Below are 14,499 nucleotides of genomic sequence, written 5' to 3' on the forward strand. Positions count from 1 at the left end.
ACTAAAAAATAAAAAATTTAGAGTCTAAATCAGCATATACCTGCAAAATCAATTAGAAAGGGAATTGAAAACACTTCTTTCAAACTAATAACACTTGAATCGAAAATGACAATAATTTCCATAAAAAATCCCCCAAATCAATCCAAAATAATCAAATCCAACAATCAGAACAACTTCTCTAATTTAGCCCTAGCGCAATTTCATTCTAATCACACAAAAAATAATTCAATTTTGATTTTAAATCAGCATGTACTTGGTAATCAACAGTTGGATAAACGTAAACAAAAGCGTTTCCTCTAGGTTTCCAACAACCAAATCAAACAACAATCATATACCCAATTACACACATATACAGACTTCGAATTTCCATTTCCACCATTAGGGTTTGGAAATTGAACAATTAGAAACCCAATTACACACACACATATAGAAATCACTGAAGCTTTACACACACACACACACACACAGATATATATATATATAACTTTGATCATAGATCATGAACCAACAAAAATCGAACACAGATTGGGTCTCTATCGTTCATCTCGGTGGTTGTAGCAGCAGAAGAAGAGCCCTCACATCTCAGATCTACCATAAATCTAGCAGATTTGAAGCCTTCATATCTCATATCGTCGTCGTCCGAGAATGGCACGAAGATGGTGAAGACGGTGGTGCTGGTGGTGCTAGTGGTGTGCGGTGGATGTGAGGGTAAAGACGGCGGCCATGGAAGAGGAGTAAAGGGTGGGAAGATTGTCATCGATCTGGTGAGGAAAAGAGAAGATGAGGAGAGAAAAAAATGTAGAGAGAAGTAAGCCGCTGGAAGCGAATCAATGGGAGGCGAGGTGAGGCAATGGTGAGCTGCGGTGGCGATGTTCGACAGTGACGAAAACTGTGGTCGTCTGTGATGGCGAGATAAGGGGCGGTGGTGATCGATTCTGTGTGTGTGTGTGTGTGTGTGTGTGAGAGAGAGAGAGAGAGAGAGAGAGAGAGAGAATAGAACCATGTGAAGACTAACAGATTTGGGCAAAAATTTAGGCGCCAATATGAAATATTTCCCACTAAATTTTTATACACATTTGGCGACGAAATTTTAGTCGGGAAATATTAACAAATGACGACTAAAATTATTTAAGTCGCCAAAACATGAACTAATGCCGACAAAAAAAATTTTTAGTCGCCTATTGTTACACTTTTGGCGACTAAATTTGTTTTAGTCGCCAAAAGTGTAAATTCTTTGAAAATTTTAATTACAATTGGAGACTAAACATTTTAGTCAGAAAAAGTCAGCTAAAGGTGACTAAAATAATTTTTTGTCGCTGAAAGTAAGTTTTTTTAGTTGCCAAAGAGAAAAAACAAATTTATTTTGCATTCAGCGACTAAATATTTTAGTAGCCAAAAATCAGTATACGGCGACTAAATTTTTTTTTTGTCGCTGAAATAAGTTTTTGGTGACTAAAACTTTAGTCGCCAAAGAGAAAAAAATAATTTTTTTATTTTCCATTCGGCGACTAAATATTTTAGTCGCCAAAAGTCAATATACAATGACTAAGTTTTTTTTTTGTCGCCAATTCTAGCATTTTTAGCGACTAAATTTTTTTTTAGTCGCCAATGATGAATATACCCCGACTAAAAAAAATTAGTAGCAAAATATTTTACTTTTGGCGACTAAAAAAAATGTTAGTTGCCAATTCCATAACTTTTGGCGACTAAATTTTTTTTAGCCGCCAATTTTGGTCGCCAAATGTGCATTTTGTTGTAGTGTTTGTACAAATGTGTCTTGTTAGTTTTATTTTGTATTTTCATATAAGGATTGGATCATTTTATATTTTTTTTCATTATACTAGCACAATTTATATTTGTTAAATGATCAATTTTTGGCTTCAAATTGGTTAGTAGTCACATTAGGATTGCTCTCTTGGTTGTGAAATATTTGAGCTCTATTAGTAACAGCCATGAACGAAGCAAAAACAGAGTACAACATATATTTATGTGTGTATATATATGTGTGTGTGTGTGTAAATGTAGCAAAGAAACTAGTAAGAGAGAACAAGTGGGTATCTAATGATTGGATTTGATTTGTAGAGAAGTAGATGATATCATCCTATCTAGTAAATATGTGTTCTAGAGAACCACAAAGAAGTAATAGAGAGAGAGAGGGGGGGGGGATATGTTTGGCTCTGATTTGTTATGTAATGTTTGAGGCAGTTACAATAATTATGCATCTCTTCCTTATCATTATTTCATTTTATTAATCTTTCCAGAAAATGCCAATGTTTGTTGTTGCTAGTGATTAATTTGGATCCCATCCAAAGGTATAATCACTTGACCAGGTCATCAAGTTTCCAAACCTTTCAATGATCACTATAAATGATCTCCCAATTGAAGTTGTAGATGTAAGGTCATGATTAAGTAATTGCAGAGAAGAATTAATTTTGCCAATTTTATGTGGGAGGAAATTTTCAAAATATATATCTACTAATTTGTAATAAAATCTATTTCTCATTTATTTATAATTTTTCCTTTAACTTATTAGAAAAATTAATCAAACGTACAACATATATTTGAACTTATATAAACCACAAACAACACAAAAAACAAAAAACAAAGCAAAAATAACACACTGTCAACTCAGTTACTATTACCGCGTGAGAACATATTGACATATTTTTCAAAAAACAAATGCTTAAACAACGTTTGTAGCTTCAGAGAAAACGTTATTCATGATTATGTCACGTGCTTTGCACATAGCTTCTAATGGCTCAGCTTTAGGCATATTAAGTCCTTTTCCTTCCGTTAGATCAACTACCTCCTCACTAACCCTCTCCCATTCGAAGCATTGAATCAATGACCCCAAAGCTAAACCCACGACACGTTGCGCCAGACCAGCCCCAGGGCAAGCCCTCCTTCCCATCCCAAATGGCATCAACTTGTGTCCTTCCACTTCTCTACCTTCGAATCTCTCAAGCTTAAAGCTTGTAGGATCATCCCAAACCTTAGGGTCCCGGTGAATGGCCCATGCATTAACCAATAACAATGTACCACATGGCACATTGAACCCCCTATAATGCAATCATCCAATGATACATGTGGTACCAACAACGGTGCTGTTGGGAATAATCGAAAGGTCTCGGAGATAATAGCTTGAAGGTAATGTAGCTTTGAGATATCGTGTTCATCAATCAAGCGATCTTGGCCCACATGAGCGTTTATCTCAGCTCTCACCTTCTTCAACACTTATGGATGATTCACTAGAAGGACATTGCCCATTCCATTGTCACTGTTGATGTATCAGTGCCCGCTAATATCATGCCCTGGACATTAAAAGTTAATAAATTAAACTGAAAAAGTAAACTATATTTTTACATAATCGGTACTATTTTTGTAATAAAAGGTATTTTGTTTTAAAGTGTCCGACCTCAATTCTACTATATTCTTTGTATGTAATTTACGTGCATATATATATTTTATTTACAAATCATTTATGTATACATTTTTCCTTTTGTGTTTAGAAATCATTACTCACAAAAATATGGACAATAGGAGATGAATTTACCATTTGTTTAGCCTGTTTTGTTTATATGCACAATAAATATTATATGAGTATGTAAAATATTTCATATCTACAAAAAAAAAAAAAAAAAATGCTTGGTTATCATTTTTTAAAAACACTTTTCAGAAAATTTTACTTTTTTATTTTCCGTGTTTTTTTTGTTTTTACTGAATTTTTTTAATATTTTGAGCAATTTTTTTAATTTTTAGACAAACCTAACATAAATATACCTAAAAAGTAAAAAAAAATTTAAAAAACCTTTTAAAAATGCACTAAATACCAAAAATACAAAAAAAAATGAGAATTCAGTATATTTTTTATATTTTTATGTATTTATTAATTTTTAAAAATATTTTTTCACAATTTTTTTACTTTTTAGATACATTTAAGTAAGGTGCATCTAAAAACATAAAAAAAATGTTTAAAATTTTAAAAATATTCACTAGAAATAAAAAAATATGAAAATCAAAAAACTCAGTTTTCAAAAAACTCAAACCAAACACACTTATATTATTTTTAATACAATGAGTTCTACGTGCAAACATATTTTTATAGTGCAAACATATTTTTATAGTGCGAATCTACTTGAAAAAATGAACAAATAAAAAATAATGAAAGCCATCCCCTGACATATATCCTTTTTTTTTTTTAATTATTTATGAATATTAATTGCTATATAAATTTTTTAAAAAAATATTTCAGTTTGTTATGAAATACTTTGTTCTTAATTTAATCAGAAATTAATAATGCCGCTGATGCAACATTTATGGGGACATAGCGTTTTCTTTTGTCCGGTAGTTCACTACCAAATTGTGCTTGAATGAGGATTTGGAGGAAGGTTCTGTGGGAGGAAAAGAAAGCGAATAAATTTAGGTTTTTTTTTTTTTAAGGTCTCTCGTATTAAGATTTTATATCATAAAGGATATCTAATATTTTCATAATGTTTAAGGTCCCTCAAGTTGATCCAGAGAAAATTAGTTCAGAGAAAATAAGTCCAGAGAAAATTCACGTCACAGAGAAAATTATTCCAGAGAAATTTTGAAAATTGCTCCAAACAACGTAGCAACCCTTCTTCAAGCAACCTTTGCCCTTGCTAGAAATCCAGAGAAAGTTGGAAAATAAGAGGTTGCACTCGTTAGGGGAAGAGACGGTGAAGGAGTGGTTGATGGAGGACAGAAAGCACAACCATTGAACGAATGAAATTAAACATACACACATGGGTACAGGTATATATGAGTGTGAAATCTATGAAAATATACATAATATATATAAAATCATTGAGTGTGTATATATAATTTGCAAGAAACTAATCAAGCACTCACTATGCATTGTAAAATTGGAAAAAAGAAAAAGAAAAAAGCGGAATGGGTAACATGAATAAGAAGGATTAGATGGCTAAAGAAATGGGTCGGCCAATAACTTCCCAGATTATTCAAAACTCTCAAAGAATTTCTTGGAGAAAATTCACAGAGAAAATGCCAAATTTCCCTGGACAACATTGAGGACTAGTTCAATCCAAACCAGAGAATTTCTCTAGATCAACCCAGAGAAATTTCAGTTCAAACCATAGAATTTCTTTGGACCAATCCAGAGAAAATTCAGTTTGAACCAGAGAATTTCTCTGAACCAACCAAGAGATATTTCAGTTCAAACCAGAAAATTTCTCTTGACCAATCCAGAGAAATTTTAGTTCAAAGCAAAGAGAGAAGATCATTTCATTGAGTGAATAAGCAACAATAGCAACCACCCACCATGATTCACGAACTCTTGTAACTCAGAGAAGCTTCTCGCCAAGCCAAAAAATAGGACATAAAAGAAATATGACACACGAGATATTTTAAAAACACATACATACAGAGAGTAAGAGAGAGAGAGGGAAAGCATCATAAATAAGTGTTAACAGATAAAATTAAAAGTGATTTTGATGAAAAAAGTGATACAGAGAAGATGCATTGATGGGTACAACAAGAAATGTATACAATAAATACAAAAAACCCAAAAAATTAATGTACATGCTACACATGTCTAAACAATTGGAACATGAACATAAGGTTAAACTGATATAAAATCATCAAAGAACAAGACAAGAAAACTATAGCGATCCCGGTTTTCCCCTTCTCTTGTATATTGTATTCCGGACTAGGTTCCGTGGTTGTGTTGTTGTCTCATTCTTATTTTCATCCTTTACTCTTTGTATTTGAGTCTTGGGCTATGTTGGGCAGGTTTGAAATAGGGTGGTTGTGCCTTGGAACCAATAGTTGATGCCCAGAATTTGGCCTTCACGCTCGAGCGGGGCTTTTGACGCTCAAGTGGGCCCTTTGATTTTACTTGTCCGCTCGAGCGGGCGTTTTGACGCTTGAGTGTGAATTTTCATCTCCTAGTATTTTTTCTCTGTAGGCCTTCGGACGCTCGAGCGAGAGTTTTGACGCTCAAGCGTGACCCTTTGTTTTTGTTTCTCTGCTCGAGCGGGGAGTTTGACGCTCGAGCGGGGACCATGTCTGCAAAACTTCTGCAGGTGTGCAATCGACACTCGAACGGCGCTTTTGACGCTTGAGCATGAGTCTGTGTCTGACGCTCGAGCGGGGGTTTCCACGCTCGAGCAGGGCGACTTTTATAACACTTCAGGATTTCACCTTTTTGGATCACTTTTTGATTTCTTTTCTCTCTCTTATTTTCCCAAACCCAGATTTGAGAGCCTCTCTCTCTAGATTTCAACTTCTCTCTTCAATATCATCTATATCTATTGATCTCCTACCTTGGTTCCTTTACAAAAAGTGCGGGGTTGGTTTTGCTGCGGCCTATATGGAGATTATGATGCAGGAGGAGGAGGAGTGACAGAGGGGCTCCAGGAGGAGTCAGGATGGCTAGGGTGATAGCAGGAGACAGAGGGGTTCTAACCCTCAGCAGTCTTAGGGTGGTTTTGCTAGATCGACCTTTCCAGTGCCGAGTTCAGGTTCTGGGAGAGGCAGTTAGGGAGACGTGACCTGTTACAAATGTGGTCAGCTGGGCCATAAGTCTCCAGCTTGTCCACAGAAGGGCGAAGGGCAGAGAGCAGCTTCATCTTCGGCTCGGCCTCAGAGCCAGGGTCAGGGCAGAGGCTAGCCACTGTCTTGTTATCAGTGTGGTCAGGCGGGGCACCTGAAGAGGTTTTGCCCTCAGTTGAGTGGCACATCTGGTGCATCTAGGCAGAGGCAGAGTTTTTAGCCAGCTCAGTCAGTTCAGGCCTCGAGGGCCAATCAGGGAGCTTTGCTGTGCAGCAGTCTGTGCAGCAGTCTTTTGCTCCGAGAGGTGAGCAGGTAGATCAGGGGCCTACAGGGCGCGTGTATGCTGTTACCGTGTAGGATTTAGTACCAGCTCCATCTGTCGTGAGAGGTACCTTCTTCTTTTGCAACTTAGTTGCCAATGTGTTGATTGATACGGGTGCATCCCATTCTTTTATATCTGCTGCATTTGCATCTGTTTTGGGTTTGGAGTTGGCATAGTTAGCATCTCCTATTTGTGTTGTATCACCTGTTAGGGGTGAGTTGATTCTGAAACAAGGGTGTAGAGGGTGCGATATAGAGGTCGCCGACCGCCAGCTTCCATTTTCTTTTGTAGTTATGGCTATGTCGGGTTTTGATGTGATTTTGGGTATGGACTGGCTATCGTCATACCGGGTTGTTATTGATTGCTACCGCTAGAGGGTCACAGTATGTACCTTGGGCGGGGATTGTTTTCACTTTTTGGGGGATCGAGTTGGTAGTGTGTTGCCACCGGTGTATGATCCGCGAGAGCGGGGTGAACTTAGTGGTCTTTTTGCTAACCTTATGAGTAGTGAGTGTGATGAGACCCAAATTGTATTGCCGAGAGTGGTTTGCAAGTATTCAGATGTTTTTCCCGAGGATCTTGTTAGTTTGCCATCTCATTGAGAGATCGAGTTCTCTATTGACTTAGTGCCTGGCACGACGCCGATTTCTATGGCACCTTACCATTTTGCCCCAGCCGAGTTGAGTGAGTTGAAGATTCAACTCCAGGAGTTGTTGGATAAGGGCTTTATTCGCCCTAGTGTTTCGCCGTGAGGAGCACCGGCTCTTTTTGCTAAAAAGAAAGATGGTGCCTTGAGACTTTGCATTGACTACCGAAAGTTGAATCGGGCTACGGTCAAGAATAAGTACCCTATGCCCCGTATAGATGATTTGTTTGACCAATTGAAGGGTTCCCATTGTTTCTCTAAAATAGACTTGAGATCGGGTTACCATCAGTTGAGGGTCAGGGATGAGGATATTCCGAAGACGGCATTCCGTATGCGGTATGGCCATTATGAGTTCCTGGTGATGCCATTTGGGCTCACCAATGCACCGGCAGTGTTTATGGATTTGATGAACCGAATATTCCGGGAATTCTTAGATCATTTTGCGATCGTTTTCGTGGATGACATCTTGATTTATTCACTTTCTGAGAAAGAGCACGAGGAACACTTGAGAGTGGTGCTTGAGTTTCTTAGAGCCCATAGGCTGTATGCCAAATTTGGGAAGTGTGAGTTCTAGCTAGAAGATGTCAAGTTCTTAGGCCATGTGGTTTCAGGGGAAGGGGTGTCTGTTGATACATCTAAGATAGAGGCAGTGCAGGATTGGGCACAGCCTAAGAGTGTTTTTGAGATCTGCAGTTTTCTGGGATTAGCTGGGTATTACCGTTGGTTTGTAAAGGATTTCTCTAGGCTAGCTTCACCGTTGACTAGATTGACGTGGAAAGGCGAACTAAAACTAATCAATTGAAATGTCATCGAATATGACGGTTGGAATAATACATCAAATTTATGTATTGATTGCTTATGTATATGATATGTGTTTATATACATTGTGTTGAGTGAGAGGAGATAGGGGATGTACTCTACGGTTTAGGGGAAGATAGAGGATGGACTCCTAAATCGGATATTGTATGGGAGGAGATAGGGGATGGACTCCAACGATACATCAAAACTGTGTATCTTTTGAAATATTGATACAGCAAAACTGTGTATCATATAAGAAGAACGGAAGTGTTTTATTTGAGATTAATACATCAATTATGTGTATCTATTGTGAAGTATGGAGGTATTTTGTGTAATGTTGATACAGCAAATATGTGTGTCAATTGTGATGTTTGGAAGTATTGTTGATATGAGATGTAATCTCATTTAAAGTATATGGCCAGGTTCTGAGCCAGGGTTATGAATTGGGAAATTGGTTAAGAAATGGAAAATGGAATGAAACATGGACACATTTGTCATGTAATTGAAAAGGATTATGAATTGATTCATGTGAGTTAAACATTTATCAAATGCTAATGTTTTAGTTATTGCTCATATTATGTTTAGCATATCTCTACTGGGCGTTGACTCACCCTATATGGGACATCATTTTCAGGTTCAGGTAGTATGCCGCCTCCGAGGTCTTAGCTTGGATGGTTGTGGGAGTTGAAGACTCTTTTGTTTATTTTTGGTTATCTTTTGTTGTATTACATGTAAATTCAAGCCACGAGCTTAATATGTATTGGAGTTAGTACTCTCTCTCTTTTTGTAACCAAGTGTTGGCTTAGAAAGTTGTAAGCCCATAGGGCATTTACTTTTATTGCCAACATGTAATACACTCTGTAAGAATACTCTGATTTATGAAATATGATATATCTTTCTTGTATCAAGAATGTTGGGTTTTATGTTTTTTTTTTTTTTTTTTAGGGCATTACAAAAACAAATATATATAAAAATGAAAAAAAAAAGGGGTTTAAAATCCATTTCAGAAAACGAGTTGTGCTGAAAATGAAGATACATAGGCGCACATATAAAAAAACAAAATGTATAAAATAAAAATAAAAAAAACTATATGGACATTGCAGGTCAAAGTAACAAGAATTGTCCAAGCACTTGTGATTAACAAGGATGAAAACTTGAAGAAGAGAGAGAAAGACATATGTGAGTGAGTATATATATATATATAGAGAGAGAGAGAGAGAAAGATGAGATCTGAAAGAAAATTTGTGCGAAATTGAATGCTGGGTTTTTGGTAATCAGACCAAGGCATACGGTTTGCTTTCTAGTAATGAAATTCTTGGAAGCCAAAAGCAACTGAGACTCCTTGAGCGGCGGTGAGGTTTGGTAGAGGAACCGGATTCGGCGGCGGCATTTGATGGAGAGCTGATCGGCGTTCTCTTTGTGGGTGATTTGAAGGCCGAATGGAGAGATTAGGGTTTGAAATTGGCCATTAGAGAGAGAAAGAGAGAGACAGAGAGAGAGAGAGAGAGAGAGAGAGGGAGATAGTGGTGTGATTGGAATAACAAAGGCAAATAAGAGAAACAAAGAGTCAAATTTCTCTGATATATGTTTAGGGACCTTAGACATCAAAAAATAAGTTTGTGGATCTCTTCCATTACGAAAAGTGGGAGAGGGACTCTAGACTAATTTTCCCATAAATTTATGAAGTCAAATTTTTGATTATGAAAAATCATGTGATATATATATATATATATATATATATATATTTTAATTTGTAAAATCGCAGCATAAAAATTGTATGATGGGCTAGAGTGAGAGAGAGAGAGAGAGAGACAGAAAGACAGAGAGAAAGAGGGAAGAGTCCACTAACCGCGATTAGTCCTTTGATGATTTCATCTATATAATATTCTGGCTGTGATTCTTGCAAGGAAAGCAAATGATCAATCATGGTGTTCTTACTCTTGTCACGCTTGTGCTCATTGATCAGACCTTGCAGGAAAGAGTCCATTTTCTTATAAAGTATCCCCAAATTCTTCTCAAAACTCTGATAATCAATCCACCTTAACACCCATAGAAAGTCCCCTGGGTACGATGCACCGGAATACTCGAATGCCTGCCTCACGATTTCCCGGAACTCCTTCGCCTCCTCGTTGTTCGACAACTCCTCCTCTTCGTCGCCGCCATAATACCTCTTTCCGACGATTATTCTCATCATGATATTAAAGGTCAGATCAGAAAACTTGGATTTCAATTCGACTCTGGCGAAATCACGAGACGAGTTTCGATACAATCTACGGAGTAAAATTTTGATTTCATCTCGCCTGATCGATAAGAAGCCGTTGAGGCGGCTGGTCGAGAAGATTTCCAGGGCCATGAAGCGGCGGAGGTTGCGCCAGTGGTCGTCGTAACGGGACGTGGCGATGCTGGTCACTATTAGACACAAATCCCAAAAAAATTCAAACTTTACATAGTAGGGATCATGGGAGTCCCAAACATTTTCCTAAATTTGATAACATAAATCACATGGAAAACTAAGGCTCTGTTTGGATATCACTTTGGGCTAAAATAATCCTATAAGATAAAATTGACTATTTTAGTCAAATAGAACAAAATATTACATCTAACTCATAATTATTTTATTTTTTCTTTCACAAAATTCAAAAAAGCCAAAAAACTTATTCTAAACAAAGGTTGTTAGCCTCAGGCTAAAATAGTCAAAAAGCGAAAAAGTCAACCTACATTGTGACACCCCGAACGTTTAATTAAGTACCACATAAATATTTAGAGTTATATATAATTATGGTTGCATGTAATGATAGACTATTAAATAAATGACTATATAAATTTAATTTGGCTTTAGATTATCAAATATAGGATTAATTAGGAATTATTATGTGGGAGTAAATTAACACATTTATGGAATTATAATACTAATTGGGTCAAACTAAAGATAGTAAATAAATAATAATATTGCTAACAAGAATAATAATAATAATAATATGTAAAGTAAAATAAAATAATTAATTTTATAATGATAAAAAAAATAATAAGATGTAATATAATTTACATTAGGAACATTGAAAAAGCTTAACACCAAAACAAAGGAATAAATGAATAAAAGAAAAGGAAATGAAAATTTGTTGGCCCAGCAATGCTTGTGAATTTTAGCCAAAAGAAAAAGAAAGAAAAATGGCCCAAGTATGTTAAGAAGATTTAATCTTATCCTGTAAAGATTCAAATCTTATATTGAATCCACAATTAAAAGCTCAATCACTTAGCATCATTATGACCTCGAGGAGAGAGGGGTACGTGGCTTTCCATCATGGCTCGGTTAACAGTATAAAATGGGGCAAAGGTGTTGCGAATTAAGGGAGGAAACACGAAAGAACAAAAGAAAGAGGGAAAATCGAGAGAGAGAGAGGTACGTAGGTGAGAGTAACGAATCTATAGTAGGGAAGTTCTGATAGTAAAGTAAGGCTAAAGGTTATAATTAAGGTGAGTATATTATACCTTGATTTACCATTATATGTTTTACGAATGTTTTGAATTACCATAGCTTATTTTACACAAGTTATATTTATTAAGTTATATAAATAAAAGTTATGTTTATAAACATTTCAGTTACGTGGGTTACTTTCTAAACTCTATTTACTTAAAAGGAAACCCATGGATATGTTTGTTTAAATTTTAGTATATATTTGACTATAACCTTATAAACAATTATGTTTTGTAAGTATCACTACGGGAGTCCCACGCCTTGGGGGACTTAAATAGCCACTGGCCTCTGTTTGACCACTTTGTGGTCCTCTGTTTGTCATGGATCCATTGACCTCTGTTCTGACTGTCACTTCTGTGACCTCTGTTCTATTCTGTTTTATATCGCGGTTATGATTATTTATTTACATGATTTTTGTATTCTGCCACTTTAAATAAATTGTCATTTTAAATTAAAATATGTAAATATTTTAGCCTAACTAATTATCCATGGTTGTTTTACACTTTTAGCATAATATTTCTCAATCTGCTGTGTGCTTATAGCTGTTACCCTTTCAGGTAACAAGATGTAAGGAAAAATCGTAACCCCACAAAATGGAACCTGCACATGGACTGATGTTGAATCACTAATTTATCTTTCTTTTTTTTTATATTTTTGCTCTCTTTTGTTTCTATTCGGAGCTGGTCACTGAATAATAAAATAATGAAAGCCCTAGAAATGTATTTTATCTTTCTTAAATAGTAAAATGAAGTAAAATTTCTGTTTACTTATTTTTATTTTCGCTTGCGCAGTTTAATTTGCTACGAATAAGAATAAGTTAATAAGTGAAGATTTCAATCCTAAGCCCCTGGGGTTGGGTCGTGACATACATCCTAAATGAAACGTGAATATAAAAAATATATTGATAGATATGATTTGAGGAAATAACAAATTAATATTAATTTTAAACTTTATATATTTTAATAACTAAAATCATAAATTTATAATTACTCTAGGATGGTAACCCTTGTTTGTAAATTCCTCGTATGATTTTTCAGGTAGACGTGGACCCTAAACTAATAAGACAAAATAGGCAAAAGACGTGGCTCCGTTTGGCAAGGAGGTTTGGGAGTATTTTAGTTACAAAAGACAAAATAAATTATTTTAACCACAACAAACAAAACATCACATCCAATCCATAATCATTACACTCTTCTCTTATAAAAAAAGTCAAAAAAGTTAAAAAGCCCTTCCCAAATCAAGTTTTTTAGTCTAGGCTAAAATAGTCAAAAAAAATCAAAAAGCCAAAAAACTCACTCACTTCTCAAACAGAGGCTAAATCTTATAAAATTATGTTTATGATGCCTTTAATACATGTGAATATGTTATCTTAGTATTACTATGACAGAATGTGCATTTACAAAAGGGGAAATGACCAATCAGTTTGTAGTTGAAATTTTTTTCCGGAATAATGATAAAATTTATAAATTTTAATTATTAAAGTCATCAATTTTTTCATGAATATATAATTATTTTTTAGAATTATACCTGATTTATACATAAATAGTAATCATTTTTTTTTTTCCAATTTAGACAACACGAATTCCTATGCGATCATGTAATCCATCAAATTTATAAAATAATTACTACTGTAGCAGAGGGTATAATAAATTTAATACAAAAATGCTTTAAAAACCCCCCATTTTTGTGACCCCATGATGCTTAATTGATTGGTGATGACTGATTGTTTTTATTTTTATTTTTTTCCTCTCTCCTCCCTCCCTCACAAATGTGTGGAGTCAGGTTGAATTTAATAACATAAATCACATGTACAACTGAATATAAAAAATATGATGATACATATGATTTGAGGAAACAACAAATCAGTACTCCCTCCGTCTTAAAATATTGATCTCTTTTGGAGAATTCAACTTTTTTTGGTAATACACTTATTGCATTTGAAAAAAATTAATTTTCTAAAATTACCCTTTTGATAGTACATTTTTTAGGAATATCAATGTTATAATTGTACTTTTTAAATTGTTTATTAATTTAAAAGAAAGGCAAAATAGGAAATTTATATTATTTTTGTACTTGATTTATAAAGAGGGACTAATATTTTGGGACAATAAAAAATGGAATAAGGGGCTAATATTTTGGGACGGAAGGAGCATTAATTTTAAAAAATAATTAATTATACATTCATGACCAACTTTATATACTTCAATAATTAAAATTATAAATTTATAATTACTTTAAGATAGTAACACTGATTTGTAATTATTTATATGATTTTTTAGGTAGACCCCACACTAATAAATCTTATAAAATTATGTTTATGATGCCTTTAATACATGTGAATATGTTATCTTTAGTATTACTAGACAGAATGTGCATTTACATCAGGGGAAATGACCAATCCGTGTGTAGTTGAAATTTTTTTTCTGGAATAATGATAAAATTTATAAATTTTAATTATTAAAGTCATCAACTTTTTCATGAATATATAATTATTTTTTAGAATTATACCTGATTTATACATAAACATGATAGAGTGTGGATAATGTATACATTTTAATATTTTGCTTTAAAAAATTTATTTATTTACATAAGATTATACCAATAAAAAAAAAAACATATATAATAGAGACTGTTTTTAAAATATTATGTTGTTCTGAAGGTTCTTTTGATTGGAAATAAGCGAATACAAATTTATAATATTATTTTATATATATATATATATAT

General features: G+C 34.6%; 1 pseudogene; it reads right to left on the minus strand.

Annotated features, from left to right (window-relative positions):
* Positions 1 to 2,613: 2,613 nt before the first annotated feature.
* LOC114299365 (cytochrome P450 81Q32 pseudogene) lies at positions 2,614 to 11,802 on the minus strand (annotated as a pseudogene).
* Between the last annotated feature and the right edge of the window lie 2,697 nt (positions 11,803 to 14,499).

This window comes from Camellia sinensis, chromosome 14 (genome assembly GCF_055761805.1).
Source record: "Camellia sinensis isolate YWXY chromosome 14, ASM5576180v1, whole genome shotgun sequence".
Lineage (NCBI taxonomy): Eukaryota > Viridiplantae > Streptophyta > Magnoliopsida > Ericales > Theaceae > Camellia > Camellia sinensis.